Raw genomic sequence first — 7,482 nt, forward strand, 5'->3', positions numbered from 1 at the left:
TTTAGAATTAAACCCAAATTATTATTAATCAAGATATCACATAACAAAAAGATATAATATAGATCCACGTCGGGAGCTCCTTGACAATTAATCAATGATTCCTCTCAGATATGTAAATCGTTCAAAATTCATGAGCTTGGTTTCAGTGTGTTTCCAATGTCAATTACAAATCGATACTTAACATCGGATTTGCGGAGGCGCTCCATAGCTGTGTTGACATAGTCCATTGGAATGACTTCAATGTCAGGTTTCACATTGTATTTCGCTGCAAAATCAATCATTTCTTGCGTCTCCTTTAACCCTCCAATGATACTGCCAGCTACTATTTTTCTCCCTGCCAATTATATTTGTCAAAATACTTAAGTTAGCATCAAAGTTTATTTTTATTTTTATTTTTATTTTTATTTTTTATTTTAATCTTTACATGAACATATTTTGATTTTGCACTAAACTATCCTTATGAACCTCATTACATATGTTTTGTGCTTTACACCCTATCTAGGGAAATATTTTTCATATACTTACCCACAACTAAAGGAAAGATTGGCAGCTCTAGAGGCTTCTCTGGTAAACCCACCATTACAAGCTTTCCATGATACTTGAGTAAATCAAAGAGAGGTAAGAGAGGATGAACGGCAGAAACTGTGTCAATAATACCATCCAAAGTACCCATCGCACCCTACAAAATCATCATTTATAAACATTAGTTAATTGTGAGTATAAATTTCCACTACCCAAATGCATGGCATATATATATGTGTGTGTACCTTCATCTGATCTTGGTCACTGCTTAATTAGAAAGGAGTCAGCTCCAAGATGTTGTATTGCTTCCTCCTTTTTGTTTGGTGATGTACTTATTACTGTGACATTAGCACCAAAAGCTTTGGCAAATTTGACAGCCATATGGCCTAGTCCACCAAGACCAACCATACCCACATGCAGACCAGGCTTGTCAAGTCCATAATATCTGAGAGGGTTATACACTGTGATGCCGGCACAAAGGAGAGGTGCAGCAGCATCAAGTGGTATGCCCTCAGGAATGCGAACCACAAAATGTTCATCCGCAACCATTGAGTCAGAGTAACCTCCATATGTGATGGTGCCATCTTTAAACTTGGCACCATATGTGAGCGTAAGCTGTGGACAATAATTCTCAAGATTGTCGGAACAATTTTGGCAGGTACGGCATGAATCAACCATGCATCCCACACCAACCATGTCCCCAACTTTGTGTTAGACAGCTGTGGGCAGCTGTGGCAGGCGGCCAGCACCGAAAACACTTTCGGTGATTTTTTAATTTAAAATTAAAAGCGGGTCCCACATGATAATAAAATAATATTAAAAGTTTAGGAGAAATTACGAAAATGCCATTGGGACTTTCCTATAAATAGGGAAGCTGAAAATCATAATTTTCATCCCAAATCTTCTTCTCTTCTCTCTTCCTCTCTTATACACCTTGAGATCTGTTCTCGGTAGTAGTAGTCTCCTAATAGAAAGGAGTAAGTTATAGAGAGAGAAGTGTTGTAATTTCCTCCCTTTCAGTAAATAATATTTTTACTGTGGTTATTTTCTCCCTTGTCTCTTTTTTACTCATCTCTTATTTTAGCTGTGAGTAACTATTAAGCCTACTCTGGACCTAACAGTGGTATCAGAGCCACTAGGTTGTTTATTATTCCGCTGTGGTGTACATTGGTATAGTATCGGAGAAAATTCTTAGTATGCTCTGTGGCTGCAGTATTGTCTGATCAGTCACATCAGAAAAGAATTATTCTTGTTACTGGATTTTATCATTGTTCCAGTAGGCGGTACTATTCTAGTGGAAGTTACTTAAGTCGGTTTAATAGAAGAAATTATGGCAGCAAAGTTTGAGATAGAGAAGTTCAACGGGAACAATTTTTCCCTGTGGAAATTGAAGATAAGAGCAATTTTGAGAAAAGACAACTGTCTTAAAGCAATTGAAGGCAGGCCATCAGATATTACTGATGAAAAGTGGAGAGAAATGGATGACAATGCTGTTGCCAATTTGCACTTAGCAATGGCTGATTCAGTTTTGTCGAGCATAGCAGAGAAGACAACTGCAAAGGAGATTTGGGACACGCTCGTAAAATTATACGAGGTCAAGTCACTTCACACCAGAATATTCTTAAAGAGGAAACTCTACACTCTTCGAATGAGTGAGTCCACAGCAGTGACGGACCACATCAACAATCTGAATACGCTATTTGCTCAGCTTTCAACAGCTGATTTCAACATAGTGGAAAATGAACGTGCGGAGCTTCTACTTCAGAGTTTACCAGATTCATATGATCAACTCATCATCAACATAACAAACAATAATGTTGTTGGTCGTCTATCCTTTGAGGATGTTGCCGGAGCTATTCTTGAAGAAGAGTCCAGGCGAAAGAATAAGGAAGACAGACTGGAAAGTTCAAAGCAAGCAGAAGCTTTGACGATGATGAGAGGAAGATCAATGGAACGTGGCTCCAGTGGGAGTCAAAATCATGGTAGATCAAAATCTCGAGGAAGGAAGAACCTCAAATGCTATAATTGTGGCATGAGAGGGCACATGAAGAAAGATTGTTGGCACAAGAAGAGTGGAGGAGGGAAGAATTCTGAAGCGTCAACCTCTCAAGGTTGTGTTGCTAGTACCCAAGAAGATGGAGAAATCTTGTACAGTGAAGCAATAAGTTCCAGAGGCGAAAAACAACTCCATGAATGTTGGATATTGGATTCAGGTGCAACCTGGCACATGACTCCAAATAGAGATTGGTTTTGCACTTATGAATCAATCTCAGGAGGATCCGTATTTATGGGAAATGATCATGCTTTGGAAATTGCTGGAGTTGGTACTATCAAATTAAAAATGTATGATGGTACTATTCGTACAATTCAAGGGGTACGACATGTGAAGGGCTTGAAAAAGAATCTATTGTCCATTGGGCAACTAGATGATCTCAAGTGCAAGATCCACGTTGAAGGTGGAATCTTAAAGGTAGTTAAAGGCAATTTGGTGGTGATGAAAGCTGAGAAGATCACATCAAATCTATACTTGCTTTTGGGAGAAACGTTGCAAGAAGCGGATGCATCAGTTGCAGCAATAAGTCAAGAAGAGGCAACGATGATGTGGCATCGTAGACTAGGACATATGTCAGAGCGAGGCCTGAAAATTCTTGCGGAACGTAATCTCTTGTCAGGGCTTAAAATGGTAACCTTACCATTTTGTGAGCACTGTGTGACAAGCAAGCAACATAGATTACAATTTGCCAAAGTAACTACAAGGAGCAAACACATACTTGACTTGATCCATTCTGATGTTTGGGAATCACCAGAAATTTCCATGGGAGGAGCAAAATATTTTGTATCATTTATTGATGATTATTCCCGGAGATTGTGGGTGTACCCAATCAAGAAGAAGTCAGATGTGTTCCCAGTATTCAAGGAATTTAAAGCACAAGTAGAACTTGATACTGGAAAAAGGATTAAGTGCTTAAGGACAGATAATGGAGGAGAATATACAGATGGTGATTTTCTGGCATTCTGCAAGCAAGAGGGTATTAAGAGGCAATTTACAGTTGCTCATACACCTCAGCAGAATGGGGTAGCAGAGCGGATGAATCGAACTCTCCTAGAAAGGACAAGAGCTATGTTGAGAACTGCAGGATTAGCCAAGTCTTTCTGGGCAGAAGCAGTAAGAACTGCTTGTTATTTGATCAATCGCTCACCATCAACAGCAATTGGTTTGAAGACACCAATGGAGATGTGGAATGGAAAACCATCAAATTATTCTTCATTACATGTGTTTGGATGTCCGGTGTACGTGATGTACAACTCCCAAGAAAGAACAAAGCTGGACCCAAAATCCAGGAAATGTATATTCTTGGGTTATGCTGACAATGTTAAGGGGTATCGCTTGTGGGATCCCACTGCCCGCAAGGTTGTTGTTAGCAGGGATGTAGTGTTTGCAGAAACTGAACTGCAAAAGGAGCAGGAAAATGACAGCACTATCAAAGACACCAGTATAGTGGAGATAGGAGGAAAATCTAAAGAAGATGACACCTCTGAAGCAGAACAAGAGCACGATGAACAAGAACCAAATGAGGACAATGATGGAGATGTTCGACGAACAACACGTCAGACGAAGAAACCATCTTGGCATTCAGACTATGTTATGGCAAGTCATGATGCGTACTGTCTCTTAACTGAAGAAGGAGAACCATCAACCTTTCAAGAGGCGTTGAGGAGTTCTGATGTTTCTCAGTGGATGGCAGCAATGCATGAAGAAATAGAGGCCTTACATAGAAATAAAACATGGGAACTTGTTGATCTTCCAAAAGGTCGAAAAGCCATTGGTTGCAAATGGGTCTATAAGATCAAACGTGATGGCAATGATCAAGTGGAGAGATATCGTGCAAGATTGGTGGTTAAGGGATATGCTCAGAAAGAGGGCATTGATTTTAACGAGATATTCTCGCCAGTTGTTCGATTAACCACAATCAGAGTTGTTCTGGCTATGTGTGCTGCATTTAATTTACATCTTGAGCAACTTGATGTAAAGACTGCTTTTCTTCATGGGGAACTCCAAGAAGAAATATATATGCTCCAACCAGAAGGCTTTAAAGAACAAGGAAAAGAAAACTTGGTTTGTAGGTTGACCAAATCTCTGTACGGTTTAAAGCAGGCGCCAAGGTGTTGGTATAAGAGATTTGATTCCTTCATTATTAGCCTTGGTTACAACAGACTGAGTTCAGACCATTGTACGTACTACAATAGGTTTGATGACAATGATTTCATCATCTTGCTGTTGTATGTGGATGACATGTTGGTGGTAGGCCCCAACAAAGATCAGATCCAAGAATTAAAGGCACAATTGGCTAGGGAGTTTGATATGAAGGACTTGGGACCAGCAAACAAGATTTTAGGGATGCAAATTCACCGAGACAGAAAAAACAGGAGGATTTGGCTTTCTCAGAAGAATTATTTATTGAAAGTCTTGCGGCGCTTCAACATGCAAGACTGTAAGCCAATTTCTACCCCACTTCCTGTCAATTACAAATTATCCTCAAGTATGAGTCCTAGCAACGAAGCAGAAAGGATAGAAATGTCTCGAGTGCCGTATGCATCAGCGGTGGGAAGCCTTATGTATGCCATGATTTGTACGAGACCAGACATTGCACAAGCAGTGGGAGCGGTCAGTAGGTTTATGGCAGATCCTGGTAGAGAGCATTGGAGTATTGTAAAGAGGATCCTTAGATATATCAAAGGAACCTCAGATGTTGCATTATGTTTTGAAGGATCGGAGTTTTTTGTCAAAGGCTATGTTGATTCAGATTTTGCAGGAGATCTGGATAAAAGAAAATCTACTACTGGTTATGTGTTTACACTTGCTGGAGGAGCAGTGAGCTGGTTGTCTAAGTTACAGACTGTTGTAGCTCTATCTACTACAGAAGCTGAATACATGGCAGCTACGCAAGCATGCAAGGAAGCAATCTGGATTCAAAGGTTACTGGAAGAACTCGGGCACAAGCAGGAGAAAATTACTGTGTATTGTGACAGTCAGAGTGCCTTGCACATTGCAAGGAATCCAGCCTTTCATTCCAGGACAAAGCACATAGGAATTCAATATCACTTTGTTCGTGAAGTAGTAGAAGAAGGAAAAGTGGATATGCAGAAGATCCATACAAAAGACAACATAGCAGACGTAATGACAAAGCCTGTCAACACTGACAAGTTTACATGGTGTCGATCCTTATTTGGCCTATTGGAGACATAAGCAACATGAAGTATCAATGGTGTGAAGATATGATGAACTTAATCATAATCTTCAAGTGGGAGAAATGTTAGACAGCTGTGGGCAGCTGTGGCAGGCGGCCAGCACCGAAAACACTTTCGGTGATTTTTTAATTTAAAATTAAAAGCGGGTCCCACATGATAATAAAATAATATTAAAAGTTTAGGAGAAATTACGAAAATGCCATTGGGACTTTCCTATAAATAGGGAAGCTGAAAATCATAATTTTCATCCCAAATCTTCTTCTCTTCTCTCTTCCTCTCTTATACACCTTGAGATCTGTTCTCGGTAGTAGTAGTCTCCTAATAGAAAGGAGTAAGTTATAGAGAGAGAAGTGTTGTAATTTCCTCCCTTTCAGTAAATAATATTTTTACTGTGGTTATTTTCTCCCTTGTCTCTTTTTTACTCATCTCTTATTTTAGCTGTGAGTAACTATTAAGCCTACTCTGGACCTAACACTTTGAACTTTTCAACCTTGCTTCCCACCTCTGTTACTACGCCAGCTAACTCATGTCTGCACCATTTATTACACTAGTTAGAATCAAATTGAATTTATAGTACTAGATATTAACAATATATTTGATAAACAAGACCAGATGAGATAAAAGCAGACCAGATTTTTATTTGAGGGTGTGTATGAGTGTGACTCCACATTAATTGAGAAATTTGTGGAGTGTAAAAAAGTAGGAAGCATACCCCGGAACCATTGGATAGATGGAAGTGCCCCATTCGTTCTTCACACTGTGGAGATCCGAGTGGCATATCCCACAGTACAGCACTTTGAATGCCACATCTTTCTCACCCGTTTCCCTGAAATTTTAATTTCACGAAACAAAAAATGAGAATTGAGCAGTGTGCAACTTCGTCTTTTTCTCATCACTTATTTTTTTATAAACTTGCTACTAGCTATTAGTATTATTATTGTAACATCAGATTTTTAGCACATCCAATAAAAGTATTCACTGTACGAGGAAAAATTGAAAAACCAGGAAAATGTTTCATTAGACAAGGTTGTTATCATTTTCATTATAAAAAAAAACTCTATATGCTGTAACAAATAAATACTAAGATGTATTGTATGAAGAGATGAACGTACCTTCTGGAGAAATTGAAAGGGGAGAGAAGACCAGAAGGATCCCTTGCTGCCCATCCGAATGCCTTGTTGGGATGCTCAAATTCTGGCTGCACTTCCATTTCAATGTTATAAGTGTTCGTCTCTCTCTTAGGGTAACAAAGATGTGATGTATATGAGAGTGATGAGTAAGACTAAGAGCAATGCATGCAGGAGGTGGCCAAAGATGTATTTATATATCTATTATTGTATTTTATATATTCACGTATTTATTTGGTGAGTGGTGACGTAGTTCAGGCATGGGTTGAGTTCCTTGCTGGAAAAAAGAAAAAGAAAAAAGCACTACTGTTAGACGTATTTGGCGACTTTTCTTCGTAGCAAGGATTTTTCTTTGGTTAAAAATATGCTTATTATATTGATATATTTATTTATAAAATATTATAATAATCACTGCAATAAATATTAAATATAATGACATACAAAAAAAATGTCACTACAAATATAATATATGTAGATATAAATTGATATATATTTATACATAATTTTAATGCATGTTGATTTTGAATAAGATTTAGTAACATATATTGAATGTCACTTTAATTTGTATCTACATTTTTTAATA

At 38.4% G+C, this 7,482-nt stretch overlaps 1 pseudogene across 1 annotated transcript; it reads right to left on the reverse strand.

Annotated features, from left to right (window-relative positions):
- LOC109800430 (putative mannitol dehydrogenase) lies at positions 1 to 6,982 on the reverse strand (annotated as a pseudogene). Its single transcript, XR_014430698.1, has 6 exons — positions 6,885 to 6,982; positions 6,485 to 6,598; positions 6,241 to 6,302; positions 768 to 1,226; positions 526 to 679; positions 1 to 334 (listed from the first exon to the last, which is right to left on the reverse strand). The product of XR_014430698.1 is annotated as a putative mannitol dehydrogenase (transcript).
- Between the last annotated feature and the right edge of the window lie 500 nt (positions 6,983 to 7,482).

This window comes from Cajanus cajan, chromosome 11, assembly GCF_000230855.2.
Source record: "Cajanus cajan strain Asha chromosome 11, NIPB_CcT2T_4, whole genome shotgun sequence".
NCBI classification, from domain to species: Eukaryota; Viridiplantae; Streptophyta; class Magnoliopsida; order Fabales; family Fabaceae; genus Cajanus; species Cajanus cajan.